A 20,659-nucleotide genomic window follows, 5' to 3' on the forward strand; every position below is an offset into this window, starting at 1 on the left:
ATTTGATGCAAATTACCCTCCAACTCCCATTCCCACTGAGCTCTCCATACCAATAGAAACAGGCCTTGCATACAGATCTTGGAGGGGCATTACCTCATGCCCCCCCCACTATCATCTGTCAGTGACTAAAGGGCCCTTCATCAGAGTAAAATTCTAGAATGTTGTGTCCAGAAGACCAGACATTTACACACCATGAGAAATGCAAGATTGTGGTAAGTTATATTGGCAAAATAACTCAAAGCACTTTGTGGGAGTAATTTCTGAAATGCAAGACCAAAAAAAAAAAAAAAGAAAAGAAAAAAAAGAAAAGAAAAGAAAAGAAAAGAAGTAAGAAAGAAAGAAAGAAAGAAAGAAAGAAAAGAGAGAGAACATGTTTCTGAATTCATTAAAGTTATTCATGTGATATATATATAGTCAGACCTTGTGCTGTCTGCTAGAAATGTAATGTGAATTATATATGTTATTTCATTTTTAGTTGTCACATAAAAAGTAAAAAAAAATAGATGAAATGAATTTTAGTAATATATTTATCCAGTATGTCCAAAAAATTATCACTTCCAAACAAAATCTATATAAAATATTAAACATGCATTTTACTTGCTTTTACTACCTCTTCAAAATCCAATATGATTTTACATTTATAGTATATCTCAATTCAAATACCAAGTTTTCATCAGAAATATCTGATTTATTTAAATATAACAAAACTTACAGTTGAGAAAGTAGATTTACATTCCCAAGATTTATCAAACATATTTTAAAAATTTCAAATACCAAAATATACTTTTCTATAAATATTTTTGTAAATATTTATATCAATTTTAACAAAACTGGTACTTCAATACTACAAGAATTATTTTAACCTAGAAAAAAAAGCGTATAATTTTCAAAAGTAGTACTATCAAAGTTAGATAAATTCAATAATTCTTGTGTCAATATAACATTATTATTGATTTATATAATGAAAAGTTTCAATTTCAACATAAATTTGTGTACCTGTCTAGCTTAGACACAAATAAGCTCTTCTTTTCCTTGAGGTTTTAACTTTAGCTTGTTCATAAGCAGTATGATTTCATGAGTGAAAATGTAAGTCAACTGCCATTTTTTTATTATTGAATATTTAGCAAGTGTTCCTTTTGTTCCAAGAAAATCTTGAATTGGAATGAACAGTATAATAAATCTTTGTAAATAAATCTTCCATGACTCACAAATGAGCGTTGGTAAAAAACACAAGATTGTTAAATTAATCATCATCTATTTTTTTAATTCCATAAACTAATGATGATTCAGAACACTTGCATGTATACATATGCAAATGAATAATTGTGACAATTATATCCATCTGCACTTTTCATGAAGGTGGCTTCAGAAAATTGAGTACAGATATTTCTAATATGTAACAATGTAGAAGAATGAAACAAAAAGGAGAATGTCAGTCTCTTGTACAGAATTACAATAAATCTGGATTTTGACCAAATATAGGTACTGTCTGATCTAAAACTATTTTTTCATAAATAGCTAAAATTCTTCTTTGAAAAATAAAAAAGATTAAAACATATGTGTGTGTATAGAAGTATATCTATATGTGTGCACATGTATTCACAAACTTTACTTTTTTTATTCCACTAATGGATATTTCTTTATAAATCTGGAACCTCCTTGAGATAAAGTATACCCAAGATATTAATTAAGAGTTATCTATTTTACTTTGGTGATTCTTCCTGAGTAAAATAAAAGCATTTGGAATTTTTAAAACTTTGATTCAATTGATTTTTAGTATTTTTAGAAGTCTTTGATTCTATGGATAATCCCTTTACCTAAGTCTTTAACTTCTACAAAATTTCAAAGCTTATAAAAAATAATTTCTTATCATGTCTATCTAAAAATGTTATTTTAGGAACGCCTGAGTGGCTCATCAGTTGAGCGTCTGCCTTTGGCTCATAGCGTGATCCTGGGATCCAGGATTGAGTCCCACATCGGGCTCCCTGCATCGAGCTTGCTTCTCCCTCTGCCTTTGTCTCTGCCTCTCTCTCTATTTGTCTGTGTCTCTCATAAATAAATAAATAAATAAATAAATAAATAAATAAATAAATAAATAAATCTTTTTAAAATTGTATTTTATAGTGCAAGTATACAAATCACTTTATAGCTAAATAAGTTTTCAAGTTCAGGTTCTTTTTAAAGCTTTTCAAATATTTTTGTTGGGCATGTCATTCTGATTTCAGGAGAACAATTTTATTAATTATTTTCTGAGTATTCAAATAAAGAAAAAACTTCTTATCAAATGAACTATGCTCTTGCTAAAAATATCTCCTAATATTGCTCACATTATTCCATTGATTTTGGTCTTTTTGGTTTTTTACAGGACAAACAGCTTTCTCAGTTTGTTCTACATCAAATTATAACTGCCATTTGTGGCAAAATTCACAACGTATTTTTTTCCAGTATCTTTTATTCTTTACTGTTTTGTATGTGGCACTAGTTTCTGCAACTCCACTTAATTATGCATTAATTATGCACCAATAACGTCTCTATTTCAAATTTATGTTTGTCCATTGAAATTATTTAGAAAAATAATTACAGAACAGTTAAATAATAATAAAATTTACATATTATGAATACTATAAATAAATTATTTACTTGGCAATTATGATTTACCTAGATTCCACCTGCCTGTATAAAATATTTAAATAAGTATAGTCAATGTTACATCAATGTATAAAAAACATCATTTAACTAAATCAGTCAACACTAACTTGATCAGTGATGAGTTCCTGCATAATACTAGGAACTAAGCACCAAAGAGGCATACTACCATATAACGGTTTCTTATAGAATGCAACAGTTAAAGGAAAATGTAATCCTCCCTAAACAATTAAGTTGTTTTACACAGAAAAAATGTCTTACGGTTTGTGTTTTGATGTGTAAATTGAATTAAATAAAATTAGACATTTAGTCATACTAGCTGTCATACTAGCAACTTTGTTCTTGTATTTAGTAGACTCATGTGGCCATTGGCTATAATACTGAATAGTACAATTTTAGATTGAAGTCGATATGAGCAGATGAGAGAGGTTCATTTGTTTTCTCACTTGTTTGATTAAAACCTGGATTTAGTGATGAGAGATGGCAATGGAGTTGAGATAGCCAAAGAAATCCAGAGTTTACGAGGTGGGGACATTGGATTTATTGAAGTTATTAAGAGAAGGAAGAGAAGAGAAAAGAAGATACTCCAATCATTATGACAGTGGAAAATATATTGATGGGGGTGTGTCTATACTTTATAAGGCAGGAATGATTATGAGACATAATGCCATTGAAATGGACTTTGATTTGAATGGAGATATAGGATCCTGGAGTCTGGAGAACAACCAAAGCCTATAATTAAAGGAGGTAAGGTGGACATGGCTTTCATAATAGACAAGTATATAAGTGTGGCTTTCAGAACTTGGTGAGATTCATTCATCTTTGACAGTAACTAATTACTCTCTGGATTAAAAGAGATGGGCAGCCTCAAAATGTCCAAAATAACTATAGGTCTACAAAACAGAAGCCTGACTTAAAGTCTCCTCCTTTTTGAAGGATCATAGCCCTTCACCCAGTTCCTAGATCTAAATCTTAGACTTCCTCCACAGAAACATACAAGCATTTAGAAGAATAACTGTGCTCGCAGAGAATGGGAGATATCAATATTTCTCTAGTATATTAGAAATCTGCTCTTTGATGATATTAATTTCTAGGGAACCAAAACACCCCTGTGAGACTCCTAAAACCGTTAGATCTTATGATAGATGGAATTCATGTCAGTCTGCTCATGGTACACTCAGTGCTTTCCTGGGAATTTATTCTGTGATTATTTGTACAATTCCTGTGGTTTCAGTTGAAATAGATATACTCAGCACCAGGTAGAACTTTGTCATTGCCTCTGCAGAATAGTGTGCTTCATGGTAAGAACAGATAAGTAGAATCTGCCTAGGGAAATCTATCTCCATACAAAAAAAAGTAAACAAAATGATACTGTATTCTTGAAATAATAGCAGACATTAGTGCTACCATCAAAGATCTGAAAGATTCACATGGAGTATCTGATATTGCTTCCCAAATAACTCATCCATTTGACCTTTGTGGTAGACAGTTGGGCCTTGGAGAATGACAATAGTTATCGTAATCAGATAGTAACTCTAAATGCAGCTTCCATTTCAGAGCTAGAATGAAGAAAAGCAGTTGAGGCCTTGGCATCTGAAATGCTTCATATTGCTACATCAAGTGTATTTTTATCTTTTCCAACGAACAGAGAAGAGCAGAAGCAATTTGCTTTCATCTGAAAGAGCCAGTAGCACTTGTATATATTGAATTGCCATCACTACCAACCATGCATTAACCAGCACCACCAATCACAAACTTTGATGATGACTAATTTTCTACCATGCTTCTCATACCTCATAATTTTTTTAATATTTTATTTATTTATTTACTCATGAGAGACTGAGAGAGAGAGAGGGAGGGAGGCAGAGACATAGGCAGAGGGAGAAGCAGGCTCCATGCAGGGAGCCCGATGCGGGACTCAATCCCGGGACTCCAGGATCATGCCCTGGGCCAAAGGCAAGACGCTCAACCTCTGAGCCACCCAGGTGTCCCATACCTTATAAATTTTGATCAGATATTTTATTTTTGAGCAAAATAAACTAATTACTGGGCTGATACTCATGGGATTCACTGTTATTACAAGGCACCCTATCACTAGAAGCCAGGGGGTTCATGCAATGGCAGATTAGCGTTTTAATGATTCATAGTCACAGACGGAAGCCAATGATTTCAGAGGTTGTGGTACAGTACTGAAGCATGAGGTACATGCTGTTACCAGAAGCTAAGTTTTGGAGCTATTTCTTCCATAACCAGAACACATGGGTCTAAGAGTGAAGGGATACTTCTCACTATAATTCCTAATGACTGCCATACAAAATTTTTGTTGCCTATACTTCTGACTTGAGTTAGGTCTGCTGAGATATAACTGTCAGGCTCAGGAAAGAAGTGTTTACTAGGAGACCCAAAAATCATTCTGTTGAATGAGAAGTTGAAGTTTCCATATTATTTATCTCATATAAAAAACAAATATTTATATATTACAATTAATATATAATATATAAAGTTATATATTATATATTCTTTAGAATGAGTGTATATATATATATATATATATATATATTTGTAAGGAATTAGCCCACACAATAATAAAGGTTGAAAAATCCCACAATCTGCAGTTAGCAAGCTAGAGACCCAGGAGTCAGCAGTATAGTTCCAGTATGAGTCTGAAAGCCTAACAACCAGGAATCATAGGCCTGGGAAGACCAACCAAATGGTGAGACAGTGAATTCTTTCTTCCTCCACCTTTTTTTCTATTTAGCCCCTCAACAAATTAGATGATGCCATCCACGTTGGAGCAGACAATCTGCTTTTATAAACCAGTGATTCAAATGTTAATTTTATCCAGAAACACTGTCACAGATACATCCAGAAATAATGTTTAACAAACTATCTGGGCAGCTCAAGACACAGCCAAGTTGACTTAACCATCACAATGTCAAAGTTGAAATGTAAACAAACATGGAAACAAAAAAAAAAAACAAAATAGTATTTAATATATTATCATATACTTACCATAAGATAATTTTATGCTTTGGTTTCATCTTGTCTAGGATTCATTTTGAATTTCAAAAAGAATCATGGGATCCCTGGGTGGCGCAGCGGTTTGGCGCCTGCCTTTGGCCCAGGGCGCGATCCTGGAGACCCGGGATCGAATCCCACGTCAGGCTCCCGGTGCATGGAGCCTGCTTCTCCCTCTGCCTATGTCTCTGCCTCTCTCTCTCTATCATAAGTAAAAAAATAAAAAATAAACAAAATAAAAAATAAAAATAAAAAAGAATCATGTTATCTACGTCCTAGTTTTTGCACTTCATATGCCTAATACATTTCTAATAGATTTTTTAAGTTCTATTTTTCTTTCCCCCTTTGTTTTCTTTTTCCTAGAGGAAACAGAAGTGACAATGTACATTTGAAATTACTGGCAAAATACCTTCATATATTTTTACAAGGCAACAATAATTTTAAAAGCTCTCATGTGAGAATCTTCTCTTCAAGTGAAAAATAAAATTAAATAAAATTTAAAAATTGGGGGGAGGGGAGGACAACCAAACTACCTGAAAACAAAGAGACAGTTAAGCTGAAAACTAATATTAGCTGGCAGAACTTCTGTAAATGTTCAAAATTCTAGTATATTTTACCTATGGAGTCACGATAGAGTCAACAAGTCCCAAATCAGACTTTCTGTATTAAAAAGAGACAAAAGGGAGAGTCTAATGAGGTTCAACTCATAGCCACAGAGATAATGAGAGCAAGAGACCTTGGTCTGTAAGCAACAACCCCCTTTGTTTCACATTGAATACCCTCATCTAGTTATTAGTCCTTCCTCACGTAATCTGTCAAACAATGAGGAACCTGAATTGTAAAAGGTGCATCACCCCAGAAAGCAAACTAGTGCTGAGCCAGTGAAAAGGGGAGATGATGAGATTGACATTGCTGACACTGGAAATCTGGTGATAGAAAGATTAGTTTACAATCAAATTACTCTCATATTCACTTATAGCCAAATAAGTAAAGAGGCCACCTGTAAAGTATTTTCCCTACGAGTAATGGTGTGGAGACTATTATAATAAACACATGTTTTAGGCAGAAAGGAATTCAGTGGAATTTGCTACACATCCAGGTTGTTTAAGACGAGGCAAGATCCTCCTAAATGAATGATTCATCCATAGTAATGACACTAATTCATTATCGAGTTTCAGTTTATATCTATTTTCATTTTTTCCAATCTGTTGCAGTGCAATTGAAGTGGTGGTTTGTTGTGTTGTTGTTCTAAAATGTTGTTTTAAGTACATAATTTTACTCCATTTGTGCCAGGAAAATGCCCAAACACCTTCATTAGGAATAAAGCAAATCTGTTCCACAGTACTCTGAACAGCAGGCACTATATGCTTTATTGAACAGAAAAGCTTTAACAAACCTTATCTTGTACAATGTTCATTCTGCCTGTGTCTGTTTATGTTCTCAAACTTCCTGAAAATGTGGGTGCAACAGCAAAGTAGTGTTTAGCTACCCTACTCTCTTGGCCAGGTGCTTGATTGTATGGTTTGGCATATTTTTTGCAGGTGGTATACAAAATCATATATACCAGCTGCTCAGCCCACTGAGTAATACTTTGCTAAATGACACAGCCCCAGCCATACATAACAACATATAATGATGCTAGAATGATATCTTCACTAGATTCATTTAGCTCTGAAAAGAATTCTCTAAGAAAGACATTTCCTTGCCTTCATTTCTGTTTCATGCTGGGTAATGTTGGCAAGAATTATTCATGGCACATGTGAGCAATTCAAAAAAAATATATTGTAAAAAAACAACAAGGCAGCTTTGCAGAGGTGCGCTATCTGCTTGATGACTTGGCAAGCCGCCCCTGGTGCTTGGCACAGCACCCTGGCAGCTGGCACAAGGGATGTTATATATACTTGCCATTGGGCCTCTACTATGCTACTTGCTGTGCATGATCAATATCGACCAACTGCATAAACAACCGGATGAACCTTGTATCCGAGGGATAGCAAATAGCATTTGAATTATTTTACATAAATCTGAAAATGTAATCGCAGTTGACATTCCTATTAGTATTATATCTGAGCGCGATGATCATAATTGAGTAACATTAAATTTAGTTTATTGAACAGCAGTCCACTGCCTGCTTTACTGTGACTATGATCTGTGTAATGAAACCAGCAGTACGAAAAATTCTCTCAGTTGGTACACTTCCTGGACAGCGGCCAAAGTATTTATTGCTATTTATGCAATTAATGGCTATATTGATTCCTTTTTTCCCTAGTAAATAGTAGATAAGTTGTGCTATGTTTTCTTAGCTCTTCAAGGTTTGTTTCAGCTGTAATTAATGTGACTATAAGAATAATACTCAATTGTTCTTAGTAACTGGTTTTCATGTCTGCGGCATTTGCAACATACACATTGCTTTCTGGTTTGAGATGATTAAATTGATAGCAGCTCTATTGCCAAAATAGTCCCATATGCTGAAGTATGATTTATTAATGTTCAAAAATCAGAAGGTAAAACTTCACTAGCCAAAAGGCTGTGGTGGTTAATCATCTGTTCTTCCAGCTAATTCCATAATCCTCAGTGTGACAATCAATTCATCATGCTGAAATAGCAAATTCATATAAATCATATTTCCAAGTTCTACATGCAGTCAATAAAATATATTGCACATTTCCCATAAATTATGTGTTATAATGTTAATTTATTTTTCAAATTAAAAACCTTAACTACCCTATGTGTTTTTCCATTGTGCCTGTAAAGTAATGAGTCTCATGCTGGCACATCTAGAAGATCACACCATGCACGGGAAAGAAGGTTTGAAGTCTTCTGACTCTGGAGAAATTTGTAGGGATATGGGTCACTCTATATCCTCTAAGACAACCAAATGTTCTAATATTTTTTTTCTACTTCATTCCTATTCCTTACTGGCTAGAATTCAAAGATATTTTCTTAGTCTATTTCCCAACAAGGAGGAGGTGGGTATAAGAAGGAGGGTCAGAGTTGGCATGATTTTGGGATTGCTGCTATTGAAGAATCCATCTCATTCTAGTGTGTATGCTCTTTCTTTCTTTCCCTTTATTTCAGGTCCTCACATCTATTTTCATGGTGGTAAACTCTACAACTCCTTTCTTTTTTAACTTCTACTCTAAAATCTATTTGGTGTCCATAATAAGAACTGAAATATAGCTAATTTAGAGCTAATATGGAGCTAATATAGAGCTTTATGGGATCACATGATTCATATCCTTGATTTATTTCTATAAGTAACAGAATTGTGAAGGGGAGGAGCTTTCTGCCTTTAGTAAGTACAATCCTTAAATTCCTAAATATGAAGTTTGTATGGCAGGGTAGGTCAGTCTCAATTTATTTGATAAGTCAAACTAAGTGTATTAAATTATGCAGCATTCCATAATCCTGAATCCTTTCTAAAGGAGGATCTATCAGAACATACTTAGGGCTAGGAGAGTCAGCAGAAAGAACCTCACATCCAGGAAAATAGCCTGGATCATAGGTTGATTCCCCTCCTTCTTCTGTCTTTTGTTTGCTATTTCTGATAAACCCTCCATACCATGGTACTTTGCTTCTGAATTTTATATCAATTTTTGTCCTTCTAAACATAGCTCATCATTTGAGCTATCTGATCCTAATTCATCCTCTGGTTCAATGTCCTGGTGGTCCTTGGGCCTGACATAATGCCTCTTCATGTGAGGACAGCCCATGACTCAGTTTCTGCCAAGTTCCTTTATGAAAAAAAAGCAGTGCAGCCTCTGTCATACATAGACTCATTTTGTTGACAATAAAAAAGAGGAAGACATTATTTCAGGCTCATATGTCCATCATTGACTGTGCAATGAACATTTTTTGTGGTAGCACATTGCCATTCAAAAAATTGTGCTTTAATGCTAATAATTATACATAAGAATTTTTTTTTTCTGGAAAAGAAAATGTGTCTTAAAGATGGATTGCCTTTAAGGCTTAAAAACATGTTGTTGCAAGAGTAACATTTACTTCAGTCAGTGCCTACACTTTATAAAAACTAGTGAAGGAAGACGGTTTAGGGGCAAGAGTTAGGCATGGGCTGATAGAACAGAGCAGTTAGCATCCACTTTGGCATACTGAGATATGGACACTAACCTCTGTGATGAGCAGAAGGATGGAGACATTTGATCTCAGCCTGAGATAGAGCATAAGTTGATTCACAATAATACTGATTGAACTAGAATTGCCATAGACACAAACTCCTTACCACAGGAGGGACTAAGTCTATAATAGGGCAGGTTTTAAGCAGTATCAGAGCTGAAGCAAAACCATATCCCTTCATTCACAGATTCTTGTTCTTCCAGGCAGGCAGTTTTCATAAATATGGTTTCCTATGGATCTGATTAGGAAAGGCTAGGTATGCATATTTGAACCTCTTTCTCTCTTGCTCAAAACATTTCAGTGTCTCCCAATGACATTGATCCTAAACTGTAAAGACTTGAGATTTCTTCCTCCCCTCCTCCACCCCCAGATTTCCAACATAACAAAAAGGAGGAGGAGGGAAATATAAAATTATACTGGGGCCAATGTTTTAAAGTTTCCTCGAATTAAGTTAATATTATTCTGAAATAGATTGTGATAACATGAAGTGGAGATTGTATTCTCAAGAGAAATCATAAAAAAGTCAAAATTATATAGTTGAATAGCCAACAGAATACATTATTATAATAAAAAATATATTTGCTACAAAATAAGGCTGTAAACAAGCTGCAGAAGAGCACTGAGTGTTATACTTACTATATGTTGGCATATTGAATTTAAATTAAAAAAATAATAAAAAGGGGTGCCTGGGTGGCTCAGGGATTGAGCATCTGCCTTTGCTCAGGGAGTGATCCTCGAGTCTAGGTGTTGGAGCCCTGCATCAAGCTCCCCACAGGGAACCTGCTTTTCCTTCTGCCTATGTCTCTGCCTCTCTCTGTGTGTCTCTCATGAATAAATAAATAATCTTTAAAAAAGGGAAAAAAAGCCTGTTTGAGTACTCCAGCCCTTACCTATGTTTTTTTTTTATGTGCCTGTACTATATTTTTTCAGTAATAAATATGAGCCGTATGTTTGAGTCACATGAGTCCTTCTAGTGAATCACTAAGTTAGTGTGGCCATGAGAGCACCAACATAGCAAATGTCATAAGAATTTAATGATTTGGTTTATTATAATCAAAGTAATATGCTAAAAAAATATATACCCCATAGAATTATTCATGATTATTTCTTTTTTCTTCCATACTATTAACACACTCATATGAGGTACTCAAATTCACAGAAACAGAAAGTAGAATGCTGTTTTCCAGGGGTTGAGGAGAGGTGTTCATATAGAGGTGTATAATGGTACAGAGTTTTAGTTTTGCAAGGAAAAATAAAAAGAAATTCTATGAAGGTATGGTGATAATGGCTATGCAACAATGTGTATGTACTTCATGCAATGGGATGTACCTAATGCCTAAAAAATGGTTGCAATGGTAAATTTCATGTTATGTATATTTTACCACAATTTTTTAAAGTGACTATAACTTTTAAAAAAGTGTTTTAATACATAATGCTTAAAGCTAGTTGGAGTCACTCAATAAATGCTTTTCTTACCTGTATTTAATCCCTTCTACCTCAATTTCAGTGACAAACTAGCTATGTGAACTAAGGTGTTTGAACAAATTAAAACTTCCCAAGAAGAACTGGTTCATTCTTGCTGATCCCTACTGATATGGGAGAGCTTGGTTCTTGTCTCATAGAGTGGAAAAATGAATCTCTCAGACAAAGGAGAGGGAGTAAAGTGATAGAAATTTATTAAGCAAAGATATAGAGAAAGCTCTCAGAAGTGAGAGGGGTCCTGACAGGGTTGCCACAGAGGGCTTATAGGGTTGGTCTTTTATTGAGAGCCAATCAGAGAACCTAAATCCTTTTAACATTATCTATTGATATCTATTGAGTAAGCACTAGTGATAACATCTTTAATGCCTTACTTCCTTGGGATCTGGTTATTCATTGTTGGTCACAGATGACTGTCATAAAAAGACACCCTCCCCGCCCACACCTAGGGCAGGGTGGTCTGGCTTGTTCCCTTATCTCTGGTTTCCTTACATCTCAGCATTTTGGGGATTTTTGTGAGCCTGTTTCCATTGTGGCCCATTACCTAGCCCTGCTTAGCCCCATTTCCCTAACTCACTACTATTTCTTCCCTATTCCAGAACTCCATCCTCTTCCTGAGTGTACTGTTTAATTGCCCATTACTTCATGTGTCCCTAGGAGCCAGAGGGATCCACCTACAGCCATGTCCCTTTCCTGTTCAAATATCTCCTTTGATGCCTCAAAGCCAGTTATAATATATTTCTATTCCCATAGTCTTGTCTTAAGACCCTTTATTATCTGGCCTCAAGTCATTACCTTTCCCTTCTGCAAAACATATTTCCAATTCTTAACTTCTTATTCTTACCCAAGTATGTTATTCTCTTTTATACTTCCAAGCCTTCTTCTGAATCTCTTTAGAGGGTTACTTTTTCCCCTTTTAATGACATGAGAGGAAGGTAATGTTTCAGAATATATTTATTGTTCAAGACCTGCTTCAATTGTCACCTCCTCTCTGAAGTCCTCCCCTCACCAGATTTTTCCAGAATTAGCACTGATTTGCACATAATCTTACAAGAGCACTGGGTCCACTCCTCTTTGATAGTACCATAAGAGCTACATAATTATTTCTACTTTTTCCTCCTCCTTGCAAAGGGAAGATTATATTTTTCTACCAGGGTGATGTCAATCTTGGCATGTTATTTGGTCTGTGCAATGAAATATGAGTGGAATTGACATGTGTCTCTTCCAGGCAGAAAATGTGAAGTCAGAAATATTTCACAGAGAGGTTTTCCCTTTAGCTTGGGTTCTACAGAGAAAATGACAAAGAGGGGAACCACAGCCCAACTATGATGACAACCTTGTTGTTATAAACCACTGTGATTTGGGGGACATCTGTTATGACCTAGATTATCCTTACTGATACAGGCACTAACAGTGTTCTATTTTATTAATTTGCCTATATATTTATAGTTGGCTCTTCCATGAGCTGTAGGGTATCAGAAATTGCTATTTATCTTTATTATTTCAATGCCTCGTACTTTGTTCAGTTTGTAGACACTCAATACACTTTTTGTATGAATGGGGAAATAGATCAAAGAAGGGATAAAGCTTTAGAGCTACTCCAGTCATTATTGTTCTGCTCAATTATGTGGAGTTATTTTTCACTACATCAGAAATGTTGCTTACTCAGTATTCATACATATAAGTGTTTTCATCAACTGGTTTGTTGGGTTAATGATTTGGTCATTCCTTGAAGAGACAGTGATTTAACCTAATAGGGATCAAAGCTACTGATGTTGCCTGAATTTAGATTAGATAAGTATTGCACCTTTCTAGTGTGTGTTTCGCCATTTTGTTTATGGAGTGTGAAATATATAGCCTTGTGCTGTTTCTGCACCCTTCATCCATGCATAGCCAACAATATACTGTACGCCCCATTTCTGCTAACCTTGGCAAATTAGCAGAGGTATTTGGGTAATCAGGCAGTTGAGTGTTTGTGTAGTTTATCACTTTTTATGAAAAGGGAAATGTGTTAAGGAGGATTAAGCAGAAGAATAACTATCAGAGGCTTATATTTAGAATATTGCTGTAGTAAAGTGAGAGGAAGAAAAAGTGATGCCAAGCACTTTATTAAAAAATATTGAATTTCATTAGTAAGGTAATCTGACAAAACCAAACCATACAGTTGATTTTTTTTTCTTGTCAGTGAGAGAGGAGAGAAACATTTATTTTCCTTTTGTCTTTTATATTTTAGAGCACGGGCCCACTTTTAATTCCATGTGACTAGCTATCTGTATTTCTTTTCTTTTCTTTTTTTTTTTTTTTTAGCTAAGATTGCAGTCCTTTGAGGACAATGTTGACAGCTTTGAGCTGACAAAGAATCATTATAATCAGTGCTGAAGATATGAAATCACAATGAGAAAGAATTTATGTTTACAGTAGCAGGGACCACACACTGTGATAGTTTGCATTAGAAACTCAGCAGGTGTAGTATGCAAAACTGAATCACAGTAGAGGATTTGAAGACCTTAGGATATGAAAAGGTCATTTTTGTTCAACTACCTGTCTCCTGTGTTAAAATAAAAATAAAATATTTCCATCAAATTCTGCAGAAGATAACAAATTGTGTACACATGAACTCAACGCTTTCATAGTGTTTATGTAAAATCATATTTTATCTGCCTTAATGTCAACATCATTTGAGTGCCAGATACAAAAGAAGTTGATTAAAAGGATTACAGATGACACTATATATGTGCAGAGAAGAAAGGAATAAATTAGAAATGGTAGATATTAAAAATATCTAAGAAACCAAAATCAACTGTTCGGTTGGTAAGAGGTAGATTGAGCTGTGAAGATGAAGGTGTGACATAGAATGAAAGACAGGATAAAACTGTGCTTAAGCGATGGCATTCACTGTAACCACTGAGCGTAACGGCATCATTTCAATTCTACTCTTCATACAGGGGGAATGTGGTTATAGAAGAAGTCCCTGAAAAAACTGTCCAGCAAATGAATTTGCATTCTTGTAACCTCATCGTTCATCTGTTTTGAATGTTTGACATCTCAGTGATATTTCTCTTATCTTTCACTTCTTCATTCTTCATTAATGATTCATAAAGCACTTGTTATATTGAGGCACTAGAGAATCATGGAGGTATAGAATATGATTTCTCCTTTTGAGGAACAGACGGAGCAATGGAAGAGATGAGCATATAAACAAAACTAGAGACTTTAGAGACATGGGAGCTGCTTAACCCTGCCTGAGCCGGCAAGGATTCACAGAAAAACTGGCATATGAGTTGAAGGGTTTTTTTCCTATTGGTACTTACTTGCTGGGTAAATAAATGGGTCATTTCCAGCAAACAGAACATTACATAAAGTGCACAGAGAAAGCAGTAAGCAGTTCTCTGAAACTGGATTCCACAGTGTAAGAAATGGCTAAATGGAAATAGTAAAGTGTACATAATCCAGATGACTATATTCTGAGAAGTATAGGTTTTATCTTGCTTAATGAGGAGTCATAGAAGGGTATGAAGTAGAGAAACAATATTAACTCATTGACAGTTTAAGAATTCGGAATCTTTTTCAGAGGAAACTAAAAACTGCAGGTAAAAAGATTGCTAAATAGGCACCTGGGTAGCTCAGTCGGTTAAGTGTCCAACTTAAATTTGGCTCAGGTCATCCTGATCTTAGGATCATGATATCAAGCCCCACATGCCTGTGTCAGGCTCTGTGCTCAGTGTGGAGTCTGCTTGTCCCTCTCTCTCTGCTCCTCCATCCCCCCACCCCCGCTTATGCTTTCTCTCTCTCATATAAATAAATACAATCTTTTTTTTTAATCACTAAAAATCTTATTCTCACTTTCTCTACCTTTAACATTTTCAGTCTTGAAAGTACTTTAAAGATACTCCTTTTTTTAAAAGATATTGCTTTTAAAGTTCAGTTGCCTAACAATAGCTTAAAAGTATTATTTTGCTTTCAATAATATATCCTACATAATAATTACCCAAGCTAAGATAAAATTGATAGTGAAATTTCTAGTGCTAGCCTTTTAGGAAGGTTGGTAAGTTCAGGTAACTAGCATCCAGAAACCAGCAGCACTAGGTAGCTTAGATGATCTATAAGATACCTAACTCTTTAGTCTTATTGGAAAATGAAGAAGTGAAGTGGAATGATGGCCTGGAATTATTTCTGGGCTATTCTAATTCTTTAGCTCATGGTTTCTAAAAAGCTACATCCTATCTTGTAGTACTAGGCCCTCAGGGATCTTTTACTGTCTTCCTTGTAGCACCTGTTGCTTCAGATGTTTAGGTTAAATTCCAAGCTTTGTTAACCATGATTATCAGGTAGACTCCAAAGTCCATTTAAGGAGTCTGCACTGGCCAAATTATGTCTGTAAATGTTTGTAAGATTATTCTAGTGCTGTTTTGTTTTGTTTTGTTATCATGTATTAAATAGTGATTTACCTCCATTAGGGAGTCTAAGTTCTCATTCTGACTACTTTCAGGAATTTACAGTATTCACATAGATACCCAACACCACACTCTCTTCAACCTGCCTATTGAATATCAGATTATTTAGTCTCCTGAGCTATTGATATACGTCCCTCTTCAAGAATTTGGCATATGTCACTTTTTCCTAAAAAAGAAAAATAATAATAATGAGAAATGAAAAATCTGAAGATTTTCACAACTTGGTTGGGAAATATTTAAAAACAAGAAGAATATAAACATGTCTAGCAGTAAAAACATAATTATTAAGATGAGAGTTTTAATATATTGAAGACATTAATTTAAAATGCCTTTGAAAATCACAAATTCATTCTTCGAGTTTCTCCATTCTGATAGTTTTCAATCTGACACTATTCCTCAATCTGTTCCCAAGTATTCTTTTAGAGTCTTAATACATTATAGTTTTTAGACAATATTAATTTCAATCATCTGTCCTTATTTGCAATTAATGAAAGTAAATTTACTTTTATTTAATGGGAAATTAATATTTTAACAATATTCAAAACTCATTTGAAGTTCTTGTAAAATAAAGTGCATTTCTTATATTTAAGCAGATTTTTTTTTTAATTTATGATAGTCACACACAGAGAGAGAGAGAGGCAGAGACACAGGCAGAGGGAGAAGCAGGCTCCATGCACCGGGAGCCCGACCTGGGATTCGATCCCAGGTCTCCAGGATCGCGCCCTGGGCCAAAGGCAGGCGCTAAACCGCTGCGCCACCCAGGGATCCCTATTTAAGCAGATTTTTAAAAACACAAATATTCTATGGTTTCATTAGACAAATCTATGGTCAATATATTTGAACTGAAAGGATGGTCGCAAAAATGATCTAGTATTGCTATCTGCTTTTGTTAACATATGTGAATTTCACATATGTTTTTATTCTGTCATTTAGCATCTATAGATCCTTATTCTGGAAGTCAAAATCTATACCAGATACTACTTGAAAAGAGTTCATTCTTTAATGAAACGAGATACAAATGAACACAAGTAAATAAAACAAATACTTACATGTGAATGTCAGAGTGTTGTGGGAGCACAAAGATGGTTCCTTTATTCTTTACATTCCATTAGAGAATAAAGACTTGAAAAATAACTAGAAAATAAATCATCACACTTGAGGCAATGCCAACAGGGAGAAACACAAAGTGTTAAGAAACCGTTAAAAAGGAAGGCCAATTAAATAGTATATACATAGTACTTTACAATTCACAGCATAGTTTTACATATAACCTCTCTTTCTTACTCGACCATTCATACTACCAAGTGTCAAAAACTATAAGCACCTAACAGCCACTGATCTAGGTGTTAATACTATCCCATCCCTTTCCTACTTTAGATCTCTGAGATAGCCATTACTATCTCCATGTTACTCATGGCTAAATAGAAGACCAGATATAAATCAAACAATTTGTCAAAAGTCACATAACAATTGATATCAAAACAGAGATCCAAATCCAAAATTATCTGACTGCAAAGCTCATTTTCTTCCCACTGATTATAAAGTGAGCAAGGCAGGCATCATTCTTCTATTTACAAATAAGGAAACAGATTTAGAGTAATTAATTTGTCCAACATAAATGAGAAGGCAAATATTTGAAACCAGGCCTTCTGACTTAGCATTTAAAAGACTTTCATTTCAACTCATTGGCTCTACTGTTTTGGTGTGCATGCCATATGTTAGCATTTTAAGTAAATTAATGAGGTGAATAAAAATTCAGAGAATATTTTCTTACTGTATTTTTCTGAATGCAAAGCTATGAAATTCCCCAGCATTTAATGTTCTATTACATTAGAACACTTGAAATTTTCTACTATTTGGCCCTAGAGAATAGATGAACAAATCTAAGAGCAACTTCCCTTACTCACAAAGCTGAATAATTAATAATCCAGTTCTTATCCATGACACTTCACAATTGATAACATGCTATCATGAAACCATGTTCCAATAACTGATAAATTCTCAAACTTAAATTACTGGCTTTCTTGAAGAACAATTGAAGTTTTAACCTAGGTTTAAAAATTGTGAATATCAGAAGTCATAGCTCAGTAGTGTGAAGTGGGTATCCATGTGAAGGATCAGCCTGATGAGGAGCATCAGAGCCCAACAATGAAAGGGTTGTCCACAAGGGGCACGGTCTGGGATGTTAGTGCCCAAGTAGTGTGCTAGTGCCCAAGTGGTGTGACCAGAGTGTCCTCACAGCTAGATGACCCAAGTCAGAATCCAAGAATAGTAATGAGAGTATCCATTGAAGAGATATGGTAGCATTTAAATACAAAATAATGTAATGACTGCGACCTTTGAATTAAAAAGGAAACCAAAAGTCCACATTTAAAAAAGTAGATAAATAAGTAAGTAGTTTGCTGGTAGATACGGTCATTCCATAATTCAAAGTACTCCCTATAAAACTCTTATGAATTGCCAAAGGAAAAATAGTAATTTCACAGTTCAAGAAGGTTGGGAGACAGTATATTATTCATGTGGTCAGAGTAAATATTATTAATAATGGGAAAAACTAATATCACCCTCCATCTGATAAAATGCAATGAAAAGAACCATGGTATCACATCTGTGGTATTCTATAAAAGTATATAACCTAGATCAAACCATGCAAGCACTAAAGACAAGGCCATATTGAAGGACATTCTAATCTGCTTGCAATCTTCAAAAGTGTTAAAGTCATGAAAGTCAGTGGAAGACTAAACAACTTGCAAAATGATGTAGACTAAAGAGATAACGGCAGTTAAGTGGGGCATGTGATTCTGGATTGTATTAGGTCTCATCCGCTGTTGTAATAGATTATCACAAACTTAGTGGCCTATAGCAACTTAAGTTTATTATCTCCTATAGGTCAGAATTCCAACACAGACTCACCCCAGCCAAAATCAAGGCATTGGCAATGTTGCATCCCTTCCTGAAGGCTCCAGGGGAGGATCCATTTCCATGCCCATTTAGCTTGTTGGCAGAATTCAGTTCCTTGCACATGGCCCCCTGCATCTCAGGACCCACCACTAGACGTGATCAAAGTCAAATCCTTCTCCTGCTGCCATCTCTTACTCTTTGACCACAGCTGGAAAAGGTTCTCCACTTGTAAGAATTTGTGTGATTAGATTGGGCTCACCTGGATAATTCAGGTTAATCTTCTCAGCTGGGGGTCCCTAATCTTAATCACATTTTTCCACAAGGAAACATATTCGCAGGTTCCAGCCACTAGGATGGAAAATCTTTGAAGATGGGTGTGTGTGTCAGGGATGGGGAGATTTCTGCCCACCACATGCATCTTTTTGCCCTAAAGGACATTATTGGGTAACTTGGCAAAAATATAGACAGTTTTAATTTTTAAGCAAATACCACTAATAATTGTGTGACTTTAGGCAAATGTACAGCCATATGAGGGATACACCAATAAAACCTGATCTTTGAAAGGGACAGGACAGTACAGAAATCTGTTTTGCCTTATGCCCATATTTTTGTAGTTGGGGTTTAAGCAGCATGAGCTAGCTAAGCTGTTTGTTGACACTAACCGCTTGGTTATATTTTTAGAATTCATTTTGGATTCATTTTACTCCACTGTTGTGCAGTAATCTTATTGTTAGAAAGTAAGGTAAGAAAAATTACTACACTCATACTTCTACCCTCAATTTCTGTATTAATTAAAATTCTATATCTCAATTGGTGCAGTTTAAATAATGAACTTGAATACAAAATTCCTGAATAAAAGTATATTAAATCAGGAATAAAGTTTGATTGCTTTCTTCTATTTAAAATTTTAGTTACTGTATCAATATAAGAGAATAGTAACTCCTTCAGAGTAGCCGGTCTTTTTTTTTTTTATGATTTGTGTTAGCTATTTACATTGGAAATTCATTTACAGGCAAGAACAGTTTGACTAATCCCAATTTTCACTGTATTTTGCCTACTGAAAAAGAAATCAGGTCAAAACCCCCAGAAGAATAAAGTAATTAACTTGAATATCACTTTGGATCAGTTTTGCTAATACGGGTGCCCTGTAAATAATACATGCTTTCTTTAAAGTGATCAAACTAATAATGAATAAAGTAGAATATTATCCATTTATGGGCACGTAAATTGGTGACCATGTCTGGGAGTGTTTCATGTGTGGGGTGTGTGTGTGTGTAATATAATTATTACAATTATATGCTGACAAATATTATAAATATCTAATTTCTGAATCTGGAGGGGCTTATTCTTAATTGCTTCAAATCATTAGCAAAAATCAAATAAAACATCTATTATTATAAAAATAACTTGTTATTCACCAGGTAAAGATAAATTAGAACAATTTGCTTTCCATTCTCTGATTTGAATCTAAATTTTTGTGTAAGACAATACACAAATCATTCATTAATATTTTATACTTTGCCTTTTTTTAGCTTTTAAATATTTACAAGACATTGTATTCCAAAAATATTAATTTCACTTTATTCCAAAAAATATTAATTTCAAAAGTCATACCAGAACCACAGGAAAATAGAGTAAAAAAAAATACACTGCAAAGATTAAATGATTTACTTGATGTTACACAGTCAATAAACAATTGCATTGATAAAAGTATTGAAGTTTTCTTTTTTTTTAAGATTTTATTTATTCATTCATGAGAGACACAGAGAGAGTGAGAGGCAGAGACACAGGCAGAGGGAGAAGCAGGCTCCAGGCAGGAAGCCTGATGTGGGACTCATTCCCAGCACCCTGGGAACATGCCCTGAGCCGAAGGAACACTCTTAACTGCTGAGCCACCCAGGCATCCCGAAGTTTTCATTTTTAATATTGTATTTAAGTTCAATCTGCCAACATACGGTATAACACCCAGTGGTCATCTCATCAGGTGCCCTCTCTAGTTCCCGTCACCCAGTTACCCCATCCTCCCA

The sequence above is a fragment of the Nyctereutes procyonoides genome, unplaced genomic scaffold (genome assembly GCF_905146905.1).
Source record: "Nyctereutes procyonoides isolate TBG_1078 unplaced genomic scaffold, NYPRO_anot_genome, whole genome shotgun sequence".
In the NCBI taxonomy this organism is placed as follows: Eukaryota; Metazoa; Chordata; class Mammalia; order Carnivora; family Canidae; genus Nyctereutes; species Nyctereutes procyonoides.